At 50.4% G+C, this 20,441-nt stretch overlaps 1 protein-coding gene across 1 annotated transcript in view; it reads right to left on the bottom strand.

The window, feature by feature from the left end:
- The window catches only part of KIAA1671 (KIAA1671 ortholog), a 127,726-nt gene extending 118,636 nt beyond the window's left edge, over window positions 1–9,090 (bottom strand). The window contains exon 1 of the mRNA XM_060249843.1: window positions 9,059–9,090. The gene's annotated coding sequence lies outside the window, so the exon portion shown is untranslated. The remainder of the gene's footprint in view (window positions 1–9,058) is intronic.
- Window positions 9,091–20,441: the final 11,351 nt, after the last annotated feature.

Genomic DNA, 20,441 nt, shown 5'->3' with positions numbered 1-20,441 from the left:
AGAAATTAGTGCCAAACTGTAGACTGGAAGCTTCCAAGAACACAAACCTGCCCCTCTTGCTGGCTAATGCTGTAAAGCAGCAGTGCAATATGTGGTGGCTCTTTCACATGTCACCTGGCGCTCCTATGACCACAGGTACCCAGCACAGCACCCACTTAGGAAAGTGGGCAAGGCTTGCGGTTGGCATGTGGTTCCCATGGGGGGGGGTTGGGCAAACCACCCTGGCACTGGAGTTCAACTGGAAGGGGATTCTTAACATGGAAAAGCATTTATCTTTGAATATCATTCAGCCTAATAAAGAGTTCTGTGGAACCTGAAAGCTTTCACCCTGTTTGGTGCCATCAGTGTTGCGAGGAAGGCAGATTCTACATAACAAGTCAATCCCCAAGGCCTGGCAAAGGCCCAGCAGGGGTAGGAAGAGAAAAGCCTGCATGCTCAGAGTTACTCTCATCATCTAAATATATATATATGTGTTGAATATTAAAAGTACATCTTAGTGAATCTATCCCCCCGGTTAGTACCGTGCAGAAGATGGCAGTGGTAAACCACTTCCAGTCATCTCTTACCTCAAAAACCTACAAAGAGACAATCCAAAACCAAAAAAAGATAACAGTGCTGGAGGAAGACAGAACCCCCAGGGCAGACAGCACTCCATCAGCTACAATGCTTTGGAGGACATTAATTCACAGAGTCTCTAAGTCAGGGCACTTGTCATGCCGCATGTATGTCTTTGGTGGGGCAGAACCCAGGACATTCAGCGCTCACGCGGCTCCTTCGGTTGACGGCAACTGCAAATGTGGCTCTCCTTGAGCCATGGAGTAAGTACCGCTGCTGTAAAGTGGCACATGCCTTGTCGATGGCACTGCAAAATGGAAGACAATCTCAGAATGGCACAGAGTATGGTGCAGGTAGCTCGGCCCACTGTGTCTTGCCATGGGACTCCAGGGGAGATTCACCCTCTCTGTTGTGGGCAAAAATCAGACTCAAAAGCTCATGAAGATATCCCAGGGAAGGAAGGAAGGAAGATATTCCAGTGCAGCCCCTGGGTGTCCACAGAGCACTGCCCCACGTGAGGGGCTTGGCTAACAGCAACACCTTCTCTGGCCTCCTTTCTGATCAAGGCCAGCAAGGCCACCCCCCACCACCACCCTTGTTGCAGCCGGGCCGCTGTCTCCAGAGCAGCAGGGCAGGTCATTCTGTGTCTGACGTGAGATGCTTTCTAAAATTACCAGCACCTGCACTATTGTGAACTCCCCAACTGGTCTGACCAGAAAAACCAGAATAGCTGTCCCCTTGCCTCTACTTGCGGCCCTGATCTTGGGCCATTCAGGTTAATGGGTAATTTAGCACCGACTCGTGCGTGAGTAAATTGCTGTTTAAAAACCGCAAGGATCCCTGGCCAAACTGGCCTGGAGAAAAATGGCAACCTAACCCCAAGTCTTGCACAGGAGGCGTGGGGAATCAAACCACCCAGTTCTCCACCCAGCCCACCCAGTTCTCCACCCAGCCCACCGCTCTTAACCGCCACACCAAACTGGCTCTCCAGTTGCAAGGAAGAGGGGAGATCATTGCAGGCTCCCTCGAACTCTTTGGAGGAAGAGAAGGATATCAATGGACTACAATTTGGGCAAAAACCACCTGCATGGTTTAAAGGGTTGGAAGGACAGTGTGCCTGCATTCATTCAGAAAATTCTGTGACAGGATCGCTGAAATGTTTTTGTCATGCCCCGGACATGTAACATTTAAACAAAGTATTTTTAACCAATCCAGGTAAGACTGCTGTTTTGTACTAATCGTAGTGTGCATTTTGAAATTATTAACCACGGTCTTTATCAAGGCAGTGTGATTCAAGTTTCATGGCCAGTGAACTTTAGCGACGGCACAGTTAGCAATCAGGGAGAACCTTTCTCACCAGTGCCTTCCCTTGTCTCTTCAGATGGGGGCCAGACCAGTCAATGCAAACGTTTTCACACTAGAGGTTCCTGCAGAACACAGCAGGGGACACAAGGGCTAGGCTTTTTTGAGCAGGAACGCACAAGGACACAGTTCCGGCTGGCTTGGTGTCAGGGGGTGTGGTCTAATATGCAAATGAGTTCCTGCTGGGCTTTTTCTACAACAAGAGCCCTGCACAAGGGTATACCTTGGAGCTTCTGCACATGGCGCTGAAGGAGACTTGGGGCACACCTGTCGCACTCTTGGGCCAACCCAGTTTCCATATGGGTGTATTGGGCGGAGGGGGGGGGAGAAGAGGGAAAGTACATGCAAAGAACAGATGACAGACTCTCAGTTGCCCTGGAAACATCAGCCGCTCTTTCTCTTGCCATGAAATCTTCGCATAATTGTCAATGAGGAAAAAAATCTTTTATAACACATCAATTCCCATATGTTGCAATCCCTGAATGGCAATGCCAACTTCTGTTAATTGTTGCAATTAACAGATTATCTTCAACACATTTATGTCATTCAAAGAAAGATACTCGAAAGCATCTGCGTTAAAATTCCTCTGACTGAAGATGCTTCAGGGAGAGAAAAAAGCAAAGGCAAAAAAGTAGACAAACCGAATGCCACCCAGCACAGTGATTACATTTGCACCCTGCCATCTGCCAAAGCCCTTCCCTAATGCTTCTGCAAACACCAAGCAATGCAAAAACTTTCTGCAAGCCAGATGCGAAGACAGCACCTGCCAGCCCCTCAGATTAAAGGGTTTCGTTCATTACACAATGAGCAGCAGGTAATCATACAACAGGATTTACAGAAGCTGTCAGATAAAAACTGAAAACAGCACAAAAATAAGGGAATTGGAAAACAACCGGGCAGACTTCAGGGAAACGCTTCATTTGCCAGGTCAGAACACTTACAGAGCATCACCAAAACACGCAAATGCAAACTGATACAATTCTGGTCACCACACCTCAAAAAAGATATTATAGCACTGGAAAAAGGGCAGAAAAGGGCAACTAGAATGATTAAAGGGTTGGAACACTTTCCCTATGAAGAAAAGTTAGAACGCTTGGGGCTCTTTAGCTTGGAGAAAACATGACAGAGGTTTATAAGATTGTGCATGGGATAGAGAAGGTAGAGAAGGAAGTACTTTTCTCCCTTTCTCGCAGTACAAGAACTCATGGGCACTCAATGAAATCGTTAAGCAGTCGGATAAAAGGAAGCACTTCTTCACCCAAAGGGTGATTAACACCACGTGGAATTCACTGCCACAGGAGGTGGCGGTGGCTACAAGCACTGACAGCCTCAAGAGAAGATTGGATAAACGTATGGAGCAGAAGTCCATCAGTGGCTCTTAGCCACAGGGTATAGATGGAACTCTCTGTCTGGGGCAGTGATGCTCTGTATTCTTGGAGCTTGGGGGAGGGGCAACAGTGGGAGGGCTTCTAGTGTCCTGGCCCCACTGGTGGACCTCCTGATGGTGCCTCTCTCTTTTTTTGCCACTGTGTGACACAGAGTGTTGGACTGGATGGGCCATTGGCCTGATCCAACATGGCTTCTCTTATGTTCTTCTGTGACACAGAGTGTTGGACTGGATGGGCCATTGGCCTGATCCAACATGGCTTCTCTTATGTTCTTCTGTGACACAGAGTGTTGGACTGGAGGGGCCATTGGCCTGATCCAACATGGCTTCTCTTATGTTCTTCTGTGACACAGAGTGTTGGACTGGAGGGGCCATTGGCCTGATCCAACATGGCTTCTCTTATGTTCTTCTGTGACACAGAGTGTTGGACTGGAGGGGCCATTGGCCTGATCCAACATGGCTTCTCTTATGTTCTTCTGTGACACAGAGTGCTGGACTGGAGGGGCCATTGGCCAGTTCCAACATGGCTTCTCTTATGTTCTTCTGTGACACAGAGTGTTGGACTGGAGGGGCCACTGGCGTGATCCGACATGGCTTCTCTTATGTTCTTATGTGACATAGAGTGTTGGACTGGAGGGGCCACTGGCGTGATCCGACATGGCTTCTCTTATGTTCTTATGTGACACAGAGTGTTGGACTGGATGGGCCATTGGCCTGTTCCAACATGGCTTCTCTTCTGTTCTTATGTGACACAGAGTGCTGGACTGGAGGGGCCACTTGCCTGATCCGACATGGCTTCTCTTATGTTCTTATGTGACATAGAGTGCTGGACTGGAGGGGCCATTGGCCTGATCCAACATGGCTTCTCTTATGTTCTTCTGTGACACAGAGTGTTGGACTGGAGGGGCCACTGGCCTGATCCGACATGGCTTCTCTTATGTTCTTATGTGACACAGAGTGTTGGACTGGAGGGGCCATTGGCCTGTTCCAACATGGCTTCTCTTCTGTTCTTATGTGACACAGAGTGTTGGACTGGATAGGCCATTGGCCTGTTCCAACATGGCTTCTCTTCTGTTCTTATGTGACACAGAGTGCTGGACTGGAGGGGCCACTTGCCTGATCCAACATGGCTTCTCTTCTGTTCTTATGTGACACAGAGTGCTGGACTGGAGGGGCCACTTGCCTGATCCAACATGGCTTCTCTTATGTTCTTATGTGACACAGAGTGTTGGACTGGAGGGGCCATTGGCCTGATCCAACATGGCTTCTCTTATGTTCTTATGTGACACAGAGTGCTGGACTGGAGGGGCCATTGGCCTGATCCAACAGGGCTTCTCTTCTGTTCTTATGTGACACAGAGTGTTGGACTGGATGGGCCATTGGCCTGTTCCAACAAGGCTTCTCTTCTGTTCTTATGTGACACAGAGTGTTGGACTGAATGGGCCATTGGCCTGATCCAACATGGCTTCTCTTATGTTCTTATGTGACACAGAGTGTTGGACTGGAGGGGCCACTGGCCTGATCTAACAGGGCTTCTCTTATGTTCTTATGTGACCAGAGTGGTGGACTGGATGGGCCATTGGCCTGTTCCAACAAGGCTTCTCTTCTGTTCTTATGTGACACAGAGTGTTGGACTGAATGGGCCATTGGCCTGATCCAACATGGCTTCTCTTATGTCCTTATGTTCTGATACCCAGAATGAAATTCTGCTGGTTTTACAGGTGTCCCTGGATGCAAACATTCTTCTATTGCTTCAGACCAACATGGTGTCCCACCTGAAGGTGTACCACACTGGGACATGCAATGTTTTGGCTAATGAGATGCCAAGCCAGAACATCCATCCCATGGCTCAGTGCATGACTTCTCTGCCAACTGTGATGAAATGAACAAGGACAACTGAGCATCATTTCTACAGGTGACCACTCCTCTGGTGAGGTGAGGTAGGTCCTTGTAAGAAGGGACAACATGGTCCCAGTGGCAGGACTAAGAGACCATCCTAACCCATGCACTCCTGCAGAGACCCAGCCCTCCCCTTTGTGCTACTCACCCCCCCCCCCAAAAAAAAAAACCCCTGTGCCTCTTGGTTCAAGAAAGATGTAGCTACCACTAGGAACCCAGAGCAGCAGCACTCTGAACAAAGAGTGAAACTCTAGCAGCCCCACTGAGAGCCACAGTCCGCACAGCTATGTTGGTTTATTTCATTTATACCCCTCTTTCTCCCCAGTGGGGATCCAAAGAAGCAAATTGTTCCCCTCCCCATAATCACCGGTTAGGCCGAGAGCATGCGAATGGCCTGAGGTCACCCAGCCAGCTTCCATGGCAGAGTGGGGATTCAAAACTGGGGCTCCCAGATCTTAATCCGACATGTACCAGTCCATGTTCCCTCTAAGCTGCAGAACCTTGTGAGCAAAAATTCCACTTTGTGAGCTGTTGGCATTAAAGTTGTGAGCTGCTACATCAACTAGTGTGCTCCGGGGCCATTTTTTGGATGTAATAGTTTTATTGGCTTTCCCGGTACAGCGTATAGGGGAGGGGAATGGAAGGAAAGGGAAAAGGGAAGGGTACTTGAATATAAAAAGTTTTTGCAATATATCTACTTATACAATGCTCAATTCATATCATCATTAGTATCTAAAATCTTATAATACTCACTGCAAACAGATCTTCTCATTTAATAATACAACACAACAGTCCTTACTATCTCTTGAAGCTCCTACTAAGACATTTTTCCTGTGGCAGGCCAAAAATGTGTGAGCTGGAGGCTAAAAATCTGTGAGCTAGCTCATGATAACTCAGTTTAGAGGGAACACTGGCACCAGTGGGCAAAGAAGCACTCCGGAGAGAAGCAGTAACAGTGCTCCTGAACTGAACCGCTTCAGAGTGGAGTTGGAAGGACTGCAAGACTGAACACTCCCCAGTTTAAAAATACAATACACCCTGAATCATGGAGAAGTAGCTCATCGGTGAGAGCACTGCTTCCCAATATGCTACTTTTCTACACTGAAAGAGTTCAGGGAGGGGGATTCACTCCTGCAATCCATCAAGCCTGAAGAACTCTTGTCCGAGGAAAGTGGCAAGCGTGCACAAAGTTGCCTTCTACTGATTCCTTCAGACCTTCTGTCCATCAAGCTCAGAGTTGTCTCCTAAGACAGGCAGCTGCTCTCCCAGGTCTCAAGCACAGAAAGGTTTCCCCCCTCACCTGTTGCTACCAGATTCCTTTCCCTGGAGATTCTGCAGTGGGGTCTCCTGCATGCAAAGCAGAGGCTCTCTGGCTGAGCCACAGCCTCTCACTGGTTTGACCTCACAGCAAGGCATCTACGACCTAAAACAAGCCCAACGATGCATGGCTGAAAGGGTCTTGAAAGAGGGCAGGCCAGTGTCAGCCACTGATCTCAACTGGCTCCCGCAATGACTTTCTGGTCATAGAATCATAGAGTTGGAAGGGACCTCCAGGGTCATCTAGTCCAACCCCCTGCACAATGCAGGAAACTCACAAACACCTCCCCCTAAGTTCACAGGATCTTCATTGCTGTCAGATGGCCATCTAGCCTCTGTTGAAAACCCTCCAAGGAAGGAGAGCCCACCACCTCCCGAGGAGGAAGCCTGTTCCACTGAGGAACCGCTCTAATGGGTCAGGCAGTTCATAGAATCACAGAGTTGGAAGGGACCTCCAGGGTCATCTAGTCCAACCCCCTGCACAATGCAGGAAACTCACAAAGACCTCCCCCTAAATTCACAGGATCTTCATTGCTGTCAGATGGCCATCTAGCCTCTGTTTAAAACCCTCCAAGGAAGGAGAGCCCACCACCTCCTGAGGAAGCCTGTTCCATTGAGGAATCGCTCTAACAGTCAGGAAGTTCTTCCTAATGTTGATCTGGAAACTCTTCTGATTTATTTTCAACCCCTCTCATCTCTATCTTTCAAACTGTCAGGACACACTCAACCCATTAGCACCTTGATATCCACTGATGTAACCTTTTGAAGATGAACACCAGGTAGACTTCCAGTACAAGCCTATGCAGACGTACTCCACATCAAATCCTCTGGCTTCATGGGGCGGGAGTTACCTTTATGTAGGATGGCACTGATTACTAATTGCAGCCTTGAAGGCAACTCCCCCCTGCCCAAGTAAAGGGGACCTAACTTGCCCTCACAAGACAGATGTCTCAACAAACAGAAGCTGGCGTGCTTTCAGGCCTCAGGCAAGGTTGTCAGAGATCCGTTCCCCCTGCCAGCAGGACTTCCCATAAAAATGATAACGCTGGAACATCACAGGGCTAAAATGCTATTGACATTTGCAGCCGTTGGTCTGAAGCAGCTGAACAAAGCAGGAGTCAAGTTGCACCTTTAAGACCAACCAATTTTTATTTAGAACGCAAGCTTGCATGTGCTGATGAAGTGTGCTTAAGAGCACACGAAAGCTTACGTTCTACATAAAAATTGGTTGGTCTTAAAGGTGCCACTTGACTCCTGCTTTGTTCAATAGACATTTACTGACAGAGGTTTCAGCAACCCCTCCAAAGGTTTCACTAATCTAGATGACTGACGTGCGTCTGAAGGACTGGCCCATGAACGAATTCAGACAACTGCCATCCCAGAAGACACAACGAAAGCAGCAGGTCTTTGGTGAACAGAAGACAACTCAATCTGCCTTTCAATATTCCCTGTCGTTCCAACGCTATTTGGACAGTGCACATTTCCACGCAGGGATGCCCACTTAGAACACTGTGGCAGAGCTGAGTCTAGGCAGTGATTTATCCATGAACGCTCTTCGCTTGTTTCTGAAGTATTTCCCTGGAGGCTCACATGACCTCACGGATCCCTGTGTGAACCCTGCAACACGCACGGTTGGGATCTTAAAAGCAGGACTGGGGGGGAGGGGAAGGAGGATCTGCCAGGAGCCCCAGTGGTGCAGAACCACCAGGGCAGCGCTGGTGCTGTGCCCGACTGACCCCTGGCGCAGGTCACAAGGGGGCAGGCAGCTGAAGGTTGCTGCCCCTCCTCCAGTTGACTGTGTGGAGGAAAGAAATGAAGAAGATCCTTGGGGGCGGGGGAGGGCACACAAAAGCAGCAGCCCAGCCAAGCCAAGCCAAGGGTCAGAAACGGAAGGGGCCGAATGGCAGGGCTGCCCGGGCCATTCCCGTTGCCCCACGAAGCCTTCTTTCCTGCGACTTCAATCCAGAAGGCAGGCGCTCCACAAACAGCCGGATGTGATTTTTTCCAAGAATGGGGGAAACACCCCCTTTCTGCAAGGAAGGATGGAAGCCACACACACCCCCCCCAGCCAGCAGCCTGCCCCGTCCATCCCATCCTCTACAGGGCAGGGGGCTCCCGCCCAGTCTTGGGGGTCCCTGCTGCCCCTGAGGAGTGTGGGGGGGGTCGAAACCCTCCAGGGCGCCCCCTCCCCTCCCCCCCAGCCAGCAGCCTGCCCCATCCATCCCATCCTCTACGGGGCAGGGGGCTCCCCCCAGTCTTGGGGGTCCCTGCTGCCCCTGAGGAGTGGGGGGGGGGGTTGAACACCCTCCAGGGCGCCCCCTCCCCTCCCCCGCCCCCGAGGCAGCCAGCCCGGCCTCCCCCCCCCCTCCCTCGGGGGCTGCTGCTGGGCCTCCTCTGCTGGGGCCCCAAGCGCGGCCGCCTGCTGCTTCTCTTGCAAAGCCCCCCGGGGAAGGCGAGGCGAGGACCCCAGCCCGGGGGGGGGGGTCTTGGGGCGGGGCCAAGGGAGGCGTGGAAGGGGGTCGCGGGGGCGGGGCTCACCTCCGTCCTCGGCCAGCGGGAGCCCCCCGAGCGCGCCTCTCCGCCGGCCCCGAAGTCGCCTCTCCCGCGGCGCAGCTGAGCTTGAGGGCTGCTGGGGGCGTGGCCTCGGGCGGAGCGGCGGCGGGGGAAGGCGAAGGGGCGGGGCCGGCCGGCGCAACCCAGCCTGCTGGCCGCGGCCCCGAGTGGAGGGAAGCGCCTCCGTTGCCCGGGCAACCGCGCGGGAAGGGGGCGGAGTCTCTGGCCGTCACGCGGCAAAGGCTCGGGCCTGGGGCGTGGCCTAGGCAACGGCGGGGGGGGGGAGGAGGGGGAATGGGCGGGCGCAGGGAGGCGAGTTCGAGTCCTGCCGTCCTTCCCCGAGTGGGAGGGATGCCAGCCTCCAGGTGGGACCTGCAGCTCGTCTGCTACGGAGAGCTTTTGCCCTGGGAGAAGATGGCCGCTGTGGGTGGAGACTGGGCAGGGCGCCCACCTGGAGCAATGGACACACCGCCCTTCTTCAAGAAGAACAATAGGAAAGCCGTGCGGGGGACAGAAAAGAAAAGGCGGGGAAGGTTGTAGAAGCACATCATGTATTGCAAAGCCAGAGAATATTTTCCTTTTCATCTCCTTCTTTATAATGTTAAAGTCTTGTCTATAAATTGCAATAATTCTTATTTCTGTGTTGGGGTACAATTGTATTCATCATTTAAGTTTCGGGCGTTTAAGACTTCATAACTAACCTTTTTTGACTACAACACTGGCTTAATCGCTACTACGTATTTGATTACCATGCAGTCAAAAAAGATTAGTTATGAAGTTTGAAACTGAAATGATGAATGCAATTATTGTACCCCAACAGAAACAAGAATTATCGCAGTAATATCCGGCCCTTCTTGAGCCAGAGGAGCCAGCCCAAGAGCAAGCCAACTTCAAAAGTCCTTAATAATTATGAGAATTGTGTAATGAGCACCTCTGAGCATGTGCAGACTACTTTTGCTCTCTACAGTCCATCTTAGCCCCTCTGGGCCTGAGTGGGTGACCCATCTTTCACCTCCTTGTCCTTTTTAAAATTTAAACATAATTTCCCTTTTCTTACCCTGGCCTGCATCATCCTTTTTTCTTCTTGCTGTAGCCACGGCAGCAGCACCCAGTTCAGAAAGCATGTTGCCAACCAGCTTGTACTAAGGTTGCCAACTCTGGGGTAGGGAATTCTTGGAGATTTCAGGGTGGGGGAAGGGGTTGGGGGAGGGGAAGGACTTTGATGGGTTCTAAAATGCCGCAGAGTCCATCCTCCACAGCTGCCATTTTCTCCAGGGGCACAGATTTCTGTCACCTGGAGATCACTTTTCATTCTGGGAGATCTCCAGGCCTCACCTGGAGACTGGCAATCCTGGCTTATAAAGTGTATCCCAAAAGGCATGTTTCAGAGAGTGACTGTGAAAAAAGAAATATTATTCCAGGAACAGGAACCCATTCCTTCTGAATCCATTCGGCAGTAGTATTAAATTCCTGAATTCAATTCGTCAGTCTTTGTTTTCCATCGTGCAAATAACTACCGAGTCAACCGAAGCTGCATCTTTTGAGTGTTTAGCCACAGTGATTCTGATGCACAGAGTTGGATTCTGGCAGAACCTTTGGGGGGTTTTGAGCTCAGCCACTGTCAGTCAATCAGTCCTTGGGAGCCATGGCATACTGGGATATCTCAATGGCATATGGAAGCACTGGGTAAAGCTAGAATAGACATCCTAAGAGTGAAAATACAAAAAAAGTCAATATAAACATTTTGGGTAAATGTCTGTTCATCTCAGTCTTGAATCTACACATGTTAATACTCTGTCAGGAATATTTTTTTCTAAGGTGTTTTAATCATCAATAGCCCCCCCCCCCGGCTTTTTATTAATCCAAGAAGCTCAGAGCTGCATCAGTGTCTTTCCTTCTTTCTTTTTGGCCCCAGCCTTGGGAAACTGCATCAGGCCATGAGAAAGGGAGTGTTCTAATGTTACCCCCAGTGCTATCCCTTCATTTCAATGGCCTTAGATAGGAGCAACTCTGCACTGGCCTTTTTGAACCTGCATCTTCCCAGTCCAGCACACTGACCACTGCCCGGCTTGGCCTCTCACCATGGCACTTCCTTTTCACACCACTCGCTTCCTCTCTCTGTCATGTTTCTATCACCAAATGCTTGGAATAAGCTCCCCTCCCCCTCCAAGCAATTTAGGCCTCACAGCAACTAACTCCCCCACATCTACCAAGGAAGCTTCATGGCAGGAGTCAGAGCTAGGCTGGAGATCTCCCACTTTTACACCCAATCTCCAGCTGGCAGAGATCAGCTCCCCTGGAGAAAATGGCAGCGTTGAAGGGTGGACTCTCTGGTATTGTCCCATCCTGAGGCTCCTCCCCTCCCCAACCCCACCTTCTCCTGGCTCCACCCCCAAAGTCTCCAGGTATTTCCCAACCCAGACCTGGCAACCCTAGAGAGCAAACCTGCATCTCTAATCTCAAAGCTCAACTTTCCATTGAGTGCAGGACACAGGGCTCAGTTTGGGAACACACGCAGGACTGTGTGCACTGTTTGGGAGTGGATCTCAGTCACTGAGCGTGCTCAGACAGACACAACGCTGTCATGAGAGCCAGTCCTCAAATTCAGCCCACTTTGCCTTGGGTACAAGAAATCCATTTGCAGCCATCAAGGCATCTTAATAGGAGGAGAGTTGGACTTCTCCCAACCGTCTCCACTGCCCGTCCAGAAGAAGAAGAATTGCAGATTTATACCCTGCCCTTCTCCCTGAATCAGAGACTCAGAGTGGCTTACAATCTCCCCTATCTTCTCCCCCCACAACAGACACCCTGTGAGGTGGGTGGGGCTGAGAGAGCTCTTCCAGAAGCTGCCCTTCTGCAGTGCTGTTCAGTTGCCTGAACGGGGCCGTGTGTACCTTCCCTTTGTCCCTTTCTACATGGATTGTAGTTGTACCACCTCAAACAGCAGTCAGGGAGGGGAAGTCTGCAATCAGGGGCCAGGGAGCTGATTGAATGACAGCCAAAGGCAGTCTTGTGCACCAGCGATCCCATTTCATCTCTGAAATATCATTTGCAGATTTCATTTACAAACATCCACTGAAATTGTGTTGTCCACATACCAGAAAATGCCAAGGTGTCACAGCAAAGGTATGACACACAACCTGTTTTGGGCTGCCCCACTTAAAGACGATATAACAACATAGTTGCAGAACAAAGGAGCCAGCCGTGGCCGCTGCGTACTTGGAGTCTCCCTGCTTACCCAGAAGCTTGAGGCACCTGGTGATGTTTTCAGCTTGTCGCCTGCCGCCCCAGGATGCTGCGTGAGGTGGAAGGGCTGGGGCAGCGATGTTGTCTCCATGATCTCTCCATGAAGATGCCGCCTCCAGCTACAGAACAGAGATAAACAGGACATCTAATATTCAAGGAAGGAATGCATACATCACCATCCATTGGCCTCCTGATGACTTGGGTGTGTCTCAGGAAGCTTTTGACACCTGAGTATAAAGAAAAGAGGTCATGGTCTTACTCTGTGCCTGCCTGGGATTGCTACAGACGGCCTATGGGTAGCTTTAGAGAGCCACTGTGGTGTAGAGGTTGAGAGTGTCGGGCTAGCAGCTGGGAGACCCAGGTTCAAATCCCCGCTGGTGCCATAAAAGCTGGCTGGGGGAGCTTGGGCCTTGCCCACCTTATTGGGCTATTGTGAGGATAAAACAGGAGAACAATGTCAGCTGCATCGGGCCCCCACTGGGGAGAGGGGTGGGACAGAAGTGAACAAAATAAAATAAACAGAAGCCTCATAAGACATGGCAGAGCGTTTGTGAGAACACTGGTAATGGTGGAGGCAGGCCTTGAATTCAGCAGGAGCTCAGCTCCTGAACCCCCTTCCTCCTCCCCACCTCCCTCCCTTGTCCATGGAACAGGAGGTGCAGCTGCATAACAAGCCCTGGATTAGGAGAGCGGGCAGCCAGCCAGCCAGCCAGCCACCAGGGGCTTTGCCACACCCCCAGCAGCCCTCATAAACCCCTGGAGGAGCCCACGCCACCCTTTCTCCACCTCTTATGCGATTTTGGGTGGCAGGTGGCTTGCTGGCCTTTTGCCTGGGGGGGGGGGCAGCCAAAGAGAGTCCCAGGTGAGCAAGGCCAGCTTGGGTTTGCTGGATCTCTAGCCAGCCCAAGCAGGCCTCACTTGCCCAGGGCTCTCCTTTCTTGCGTCGGGTTGCTTTTGGCTGGTGGGGGGGGCATATGCTAATGAGTTATGCTAATGAGCTCCACCAGCTAATTTTTCTACAAAACGACCCCTAGGTGGAGGGCTCCCCCAGCATGGACTGTGGGTGCGTAACAAGTAGGGATTTGACAGTGGGGCTGCTGGTGGTCTAAGCAGGATCCATGCAAAGGTCAGAGTCAGACCACAGGCTCCTTCCTCCCAGCCTTTCTTTCCAGCATCCGGCACACAGATGGTGCAAGGCACAGTTTTCACGTGGGTTTTTCAGAAAGGCTTACACATTTCCAAGCCACAACAGGTGGACAGATTCCTTGCCACAACTGCTCCCTCCGCCTTTACTTAGCCATTTCTCTGGGGGTGCTTTTATTTGGGTTATTTGCTTTCCTTTCACAGCCCCTGTGAAGGTGCCAGCAGAAATTCAGTCTTCCAGATGCTCCCACCAGATTTGCATCTGAGTTTGAAGTCCTACCGCAGTTATGCAAATATGGCCACAAACTACAGGCGAGACGCTGCGTAAGCAGGAAGTGCAAAGTAACAACCGAGGCGGGTGGACACCCAAATGCCAGTGAGTCAGACCAGGAATGTGTGGAGAGAGGCTGGGCAGCGGGCACAGGTAGTATCTAAAGGACCAGCCTCTGCTGATTTACATATACACCTGAAGCAGCTGTGTGTGCCCAGGAATCATCACTTTCTGGAAGTATCCAAGGGTCAGGAGGGAAGGAACTTCTTCTGCAGCTTCCTTTTGTTGCCCTGATAAATTATATGCTTAAAGCAGTGGAGGGGGGGAGGGGAACAGTAAGCTGGAATGTAAAAGTAGAACTCTGCATGTTGACAATCCAAATTCTGTACCAAAAACAGCTCCGTTATGCAACCCACATAAATTATGCAAAGACGATTTGCATTGTTGCCAATTCGCATCACCAGGAAATGGCTGTGCAGATAATGGATTTCCTGGCCTCGGCTGTCTTTACAGGCAGATGCTCCCTGCTTTGGGAGCCAGAAACAGGCTTGGTTTTAAATGGAAATGAAGCTGTGCAGGAAACTGGATTCTGCGGTGCCTCTGGTGAATCCTCAGTGCCGCTTCGAGGGCCTGTTAGCCTGATGAAGAAGAACAAACTCTCCTTCCCTTTCCCGTGATATGCAAAACCTCTGCAGGGCAAAGATGCTGAAACAGAAGAGGAGCATAAGGCAAGGCTGGTCAGGAAGCTGTAGACCCAGCTGATCTGGAAGAGGACTGGGAGAATGCCACCACTAGTTTTCCAACCCAAAGAAATGCCCAGTTCTTCCCAAACCCACTTCCAAGTAACTGCTATAACCAACAATCATTTTTTTTCTTTTTCTTTATTTGAAAATACATACAACCATAGAGAATATATAGCTTTCTTTCGTTCTTTCTGGATCCACAATAAGTTACAACAAACATTTTAAAAAACCTCAAAGAACAATTAAATTATTATTATTAATATTAAAAAAAAAAGCTTATGCCACTGGCAGAAATGAAACCAGCTAAAGACTTGAGCAGCACTTGAAGCATCATGGGCCCACCATTCCACAGGGAGCACCAAACAGACTCCTTCCCATAGACAAAAGCCGCAGGGGTGTGCGGGGCGGGGGGCACAGGGACGGCTCGTCTGCTGTCCTGCATTCAGAACCCAAAAAGGCACCCACAGAACTTTCTTCAGTTGGGGGAGGGAGTGTTACTCAGTAGGTCCTTCCATTAGTACTGAATAAACCAGAGAGTCCCCCCACCAGCATGAAAAGTATGGCTTCCAGTCAAGATTGCCCCCCCCCCCAATTCCCCTTTCTGTTCCTCATAAACCCTGGCTCTTACCCAGCAATGGCCGGTGGGCAGAGAAGAAGATGAGGACGACTGCAGATTTATACCCCGCCCTTCTCTCTGAATCAGAGACTCAGAGCGGCTCACAATCTCCTATATCTTCTCCTCCCACAACAGACACCTTGTGAGGTGGGTGGGGTTGAGAGGGCTCTCACAGCAGCTGCCCTTACAAGGACAACTCCTACGAGAGCTATGGCTGACCTAAGGCCATTCCAGCAGCTGCAAGTGGAGAAGTGGGGAATCAAACCCGGTTCTCCCAGATAACAGTACGCACACTTAACCACTACACCAAACTGGAAACCAAACCACAAGGCCCTTCCCTTTAAAAGGCCAAACCTGGTGTGACTTTTTTTCTGAGCCAAGTCCGGGTGTCCCTGACTGACTCTCTCTCATGCTCCTGAATCAGACATCAGGTGCTGGGAACAAAATGCCCAGGTGCTGCAAGAGCCCAATTCAGACTGAAGAAGAAGAAGAAGAAGAAGATATTGGATTTATATCCCGCCCTCCACTCCGAAGAGTCTCAGAGCGGCTCACAATCTCCTTTACCTTCCTCCCCCACAACAGACACCCTGTGAAGTGGGTGGGGCTGGAGAGGGCTCTCCCAGCAGCTGCCCTTTCAAGGACAACCTCTGCCAGAGTTATGGCTGACCCAAGGCCATCCCAGCAGGTGCAAGTGGAGGAGTGGGGAATCAAACCCGGTTCTCCCAGATAAGAGTCCGCACACTTAACCACTACACCAAACTGGCTCTCCCCCTGGGATTGCAGCACACAGGGAGAAAAGAGGGCTTCAGTCTTCCCCTCCTTGACAGTTTCCTGAGCTGAAATGCACCCCCCCCCGCAGGCCTTATTCACCCTGCAGCCTTCTGGTTTGGCCCTGAGCAGAGCAGGCTTCTGGTCACAGGGACTGACCCCCATGGAAATTGACAGAGAGTCCCCTGGAGGGGCAGAGGCCAGTAGACTGGGGCAGGAATCGATGAGTGACAGGCATCTTGTAACAAGGGACAATGGCTCAATAAAGTTTACTATTGTGTAGTTCCTGCTTTATATTCCTTGCAGTTTTCAGATAGAATCGATGCTCAGAAAGGACCAGGGTGTGAGTTTCTGCATCCTTTGCTGACACAGAAACAGCAGCAGCCATCACAGGGCCTCTCAGGTGTTCTGAAGGGATGCACACTCATTTCCACAACAAATCTATTTCACCCATCTGTTTCTTCTAGCTATCTGTGCCAGCAACTGAGAAACTCTCTATTCTGTAGTGGGAAGGGGGGGGGGGGGTTGTAGATCTGCCACACCATTAAAAAGTATGGACGTGAGTTTGGCTCGTAGGAAGAGAGGGTTGCCATGGGAAGAGTATGTGCTTTTTTTCCAAACAGGCAAGGAGTGCCTCACCTGCGTGGGAATTTTCAAAAGGACCTACGGAAAAGCATCACCAGACACAAGGCAGCTAAAGCTCTTGTGTCTGAAGGGAGTTGTGCAAAGCCACAAGAAAACCTCAAGTATTGTGTATATGCCAAATTGGTGCTCTCTCCATGTCTGCTCCAAGGAGACTGGCATCAGACAACCCATCACCCAAAGGGCAACCGTTGATCGTCCAAAGCCATCCACTCAGCGATGAAAAGCCTGCACTGGCACAGCCGTTGTGGCAGCAGCAGCTACTTCTTCAATCTGCTTTCTGAGTTGGGCTGTTAAAACCAAGACTTTAGCAAAAGGGAAATAAACCTTTTCAAGCAGCTCTGTTCAGGAAGGCAGGGAGGGAATTGCCAGTGAAATGATTGTGGATATTATGAAAAAATAAACATTGCATTTAAAGTGCTAAACCATTTGCCTGAGTGTTGCCCAATGAATTCTAATAAAGGTTTTTTTTAAAGTGCTTTGTTTTAACCCAGGAGATGTTTGCATTGCAGCAACCCACCCACTCTTCCTCTTAGTTCAGCATTTCCCAAAGGGAGTCTTACGGATGACCCCGCCTGGTCAGGACTCAGGAGCCCCACAAGTGCTCTGCTGCCCCCAGGAGGGCTCTGACTTGCATAGTCAGCAAGGGCCCCAGGCTCCCCTCCTGCCACAGGCATGGATCGGGAACACCCCTGCTGCCCCCCTCTCCCCCCAAAATGAACACTTGTCCTTCCAGGAGGCTTTGGGAGGGAAACTTCTCAGAGAGTTTTTGGCCCATGACTTATATTCCATTGTTGGCATCAAAACGAAGGTACAGGTGTTATAAAATTCCAACACCAAAGGCACAAGAATCATATAGAAAACTGTGACTGAGGGCACCAGAACTTCCCTGTCAGATCAGACTAAAGGCCTCTTGGGTCTAGCATCCTATTTCCCACAGTGGTCAGTGGCTGATCGGATTATGACAACACAGGATGAGCCCTGCTGGATCAGGCCAAGGGCCCATCTAGGCCAGCTTCCTGTTCCTAACACTCAAGAGGCCACCAGGAAGCCATAAGGCGGGCCTTCCTGTCTCTGAATCCAGTGCCCCAGTTCAGCAATGGCTTGTAGGTCCATTACTGGCAGCTTCCAATCTCCTTTCCCTTCTCCTCGCCACAACAGAGACCCTGTGAGGTTGGTGGGGCAGAGAGAGCTCTGAGAGAACTGCTCTTGAGAGGACTGTGTGTCACCCAAGGTCACTCGGCAGGTGCAGGTGGAGTTGGGAGCCAACAGCTGCCTGTCTGGCCAAGAGGGTTTTTTGGGATTTTGTAGTGGCCCCAAATTGCTGGATCAGTGGCAACAACAGAAGGCCGGGTTGGGGGGGGAGTGGAGGGATGCCTCTCTGAAAAGCATTTTCCACTCTCTGAAAAAGGGGTCTTCCTCCAACTGCAAAAAGATAACAGAATAATGACTGGTTGGAGAAACGTCGCCTGTGGGGTGACATGATAGAGGTTTACAAGATAATGCATGGGATGGAGAAAGTAGAGAAAGAAGTACTTTTCTCCCTTTCTCACAATACTAGAACTCGTGGGCATTCCATGAAATTGCTGAGCAGACAGGTTAAAACGGATAAAAGGAAGTCCTTCTTCACCCAAAGGGTGATTAACATGTGGAATTCACTGCCACAGGAGGTGGTGGCGGCCACAAATATAGCCACCTTCAAGAGGGGTTTAGATAAAAATATGGAACAGAGGTCCATCAGTGGCTATTAGCCACAGTGTGTATGTGTGTGTGTGTGTGTATATATATATATATATATATAAATTTTTGCCACTGTGTGACGCAGAGTGTTGGACTGGATGGGCCATTGGCCTGATCTAACATGGCTTCTCTTATGTTCTTATGATTCCACAGCCCCAAAGACCATGTTGGCATCTAAAGGGCAGCAGAGGACACTCCCAAGACAAGCATAGCAGTCTAAATTCAATGCTTTCTTAGTGGCCTGCATAATTCACACACACACACACATTCTATACTGTACATATAATAATATTTGATCTATATAATCCATAAGTATATCAAGACAGATGCAATTTTATGATAAACATTTACAAGTTATGTTTTCTGACTCTGAGAAAGAGACATCTCTGTTTGCATAATGCTTCACACACACATACACACAGAGAACTAGGACACACACAGAGTCAATAAATACATGTAAATAAATAACATTTTTTTTTGTATTTAAAATCTTTCCCCCACCCCAATGACAACAACATTGCTATCAAATGGCCAAAATATGGTCTCTGATAGCTCAAGCAGCAGATACTGGGCAGGATTCTTCAGCTAGCTGGGGGGGGGGGGGGATTCTGGAAAACTAAAGGGCCACCCAAGGACAGAGTGGTTTTGTCCAGTTTCCACCACAATGGAAAGTCAAAGGCAGTTCCTGGACACCAGAGGTGAAGAGTAGGAAGAAGGAGGCCGGGCACCAGCCGAACGCTGGGGGTTGCCTTACGGGGGTGGCCCCCGCTGCTCTGAATTGGCTGCAGGTCCATCTGCTATGCAGGTGGGGGAGCAACAGAGTGGACCCAAGCTTCTCCACAGGGACCACTCATGTTGCATGAGCCCCACGCAGTCAGCCAATCCTCTCTCTTTCACTGCCACCCCTCCCCTGTTCTCCAAGGCGATCAAAGAGAGACGCCTCCTCACACAATATGGATTGATCCAAGATCTCTGCTCAGCTTGTTCCCCCCCCCCCACCAATTCAAGGGTGGGCCCTGCGCCACCAGGAAAGTCAGCTGATCTCCCTGTTCCAATGACTTCAAACCTACAAGGTCTACATTTTCGGAAGAGGCTGCTAGCTAAAGCTTGTGCTTTTAAGAAAGAAGGGCAGATTTGTTAGCATTACAGGCTGGACAGCCCAGAGTGACTGAAATGTATGCACATATCCACAGACATGCACGTTCCCTGCTTAGTTCTCCTACACATTCTTGCTGTGCCTGCTAAGTCTCCGCAAACAAGAGGCAGGATTGCTCTGCAGGAAGTTGCCAGAGGCATGCTGTTGTACAGAAGGCCCTCTTTCAGGGCAGAAGCAAAAGTGGGAGGGTCACGTCCATCAACAAGCTTTCCTTGTGCCCAGGGAGTCCGTTTCTGCCTTGGAGAGAAGCCTGGCTCTTTGTCCTGCCAAGTGAGATCTATGGAGCTTGTAGCAAAGCTTCAGGTGGCAAAAGTATTGTCTACTCAGACTGGCAGCGGCTCTCCAGGGTCTCAAGCTGAGGTTTTTCACACCTATTCGCCTGGACCCTTTTTAGGAGATGCCAGGAATTGAACCTGGGACCTTCTGCTTAGCAAGAGATGCCCTACTACTGAATCACCGTCTCTTGCTAAGCAGAAGATCCCAGGTTCAATTCCTGGCATCTCCTAAAAAGGGTACAGGCGAATAGGTGTGAAAAACCTCAGCTGGAGACCCTGGAGAGCCGCTGCCATTCTGAGTAGACAATACTGACTTTGATGGACCAAGGAGGGTCTGATTCAGTAGAAGGCAGCTTCATATGTTCATACTGAACCAGACCTTTCGCTCATCTAAGTCAGTCGTGTCTACTCAGACTGGCAGCAGCTCTCCAGGGTCTCAGGCTGAGGTCTTTCACATCCCCCACTGCCTAGTCCTTTTACCTGGAGGTGCCGGGGATTGAACCTGGGGCCTTTTGCATGCCAAGCAGATGCTCTGTCACTGAGCCACAGTCCCAAAGCCACTCTGGTCTGCCCCCTCTGCTCTCTATGGAAGAAGCTACAACTGCTGGCTGGAAAGTCACGGCTTTGTCCAAAGAACCCTGGGCTGAGAGATACCCTTTGGGCTGTTGTGAGCATTCCCTGGTGGAAAAGCGGCATATACATTTTCTGAAATAGGCTTTGCTGGAGGAGAACTTGTAGCCCCTCTCACAGATCAGAAATCCCTACTTG

Source organism: Heteronotia binoei, chromosome 11, assembly GCF_032191835.1.
Source record: "Heteronotia binoei isolate CCM8104 ecotype False Entrance Well chromosome 11, APGP_CSIRO_Hbin_v1, whole genome shotgun sequence".
NCBI classification, from domain to species: Eukaryota; Metazoa; Chordata; class Lepidosauria; order Squamata; family Gekkonidae; genus Heteronotia; species Heteronotia binoei.
The sequence above is the reverse complement of the archived record's forward strand: the minus strand, read 5'-3'. Positions and strand labels throughout refer to the sequence as shown.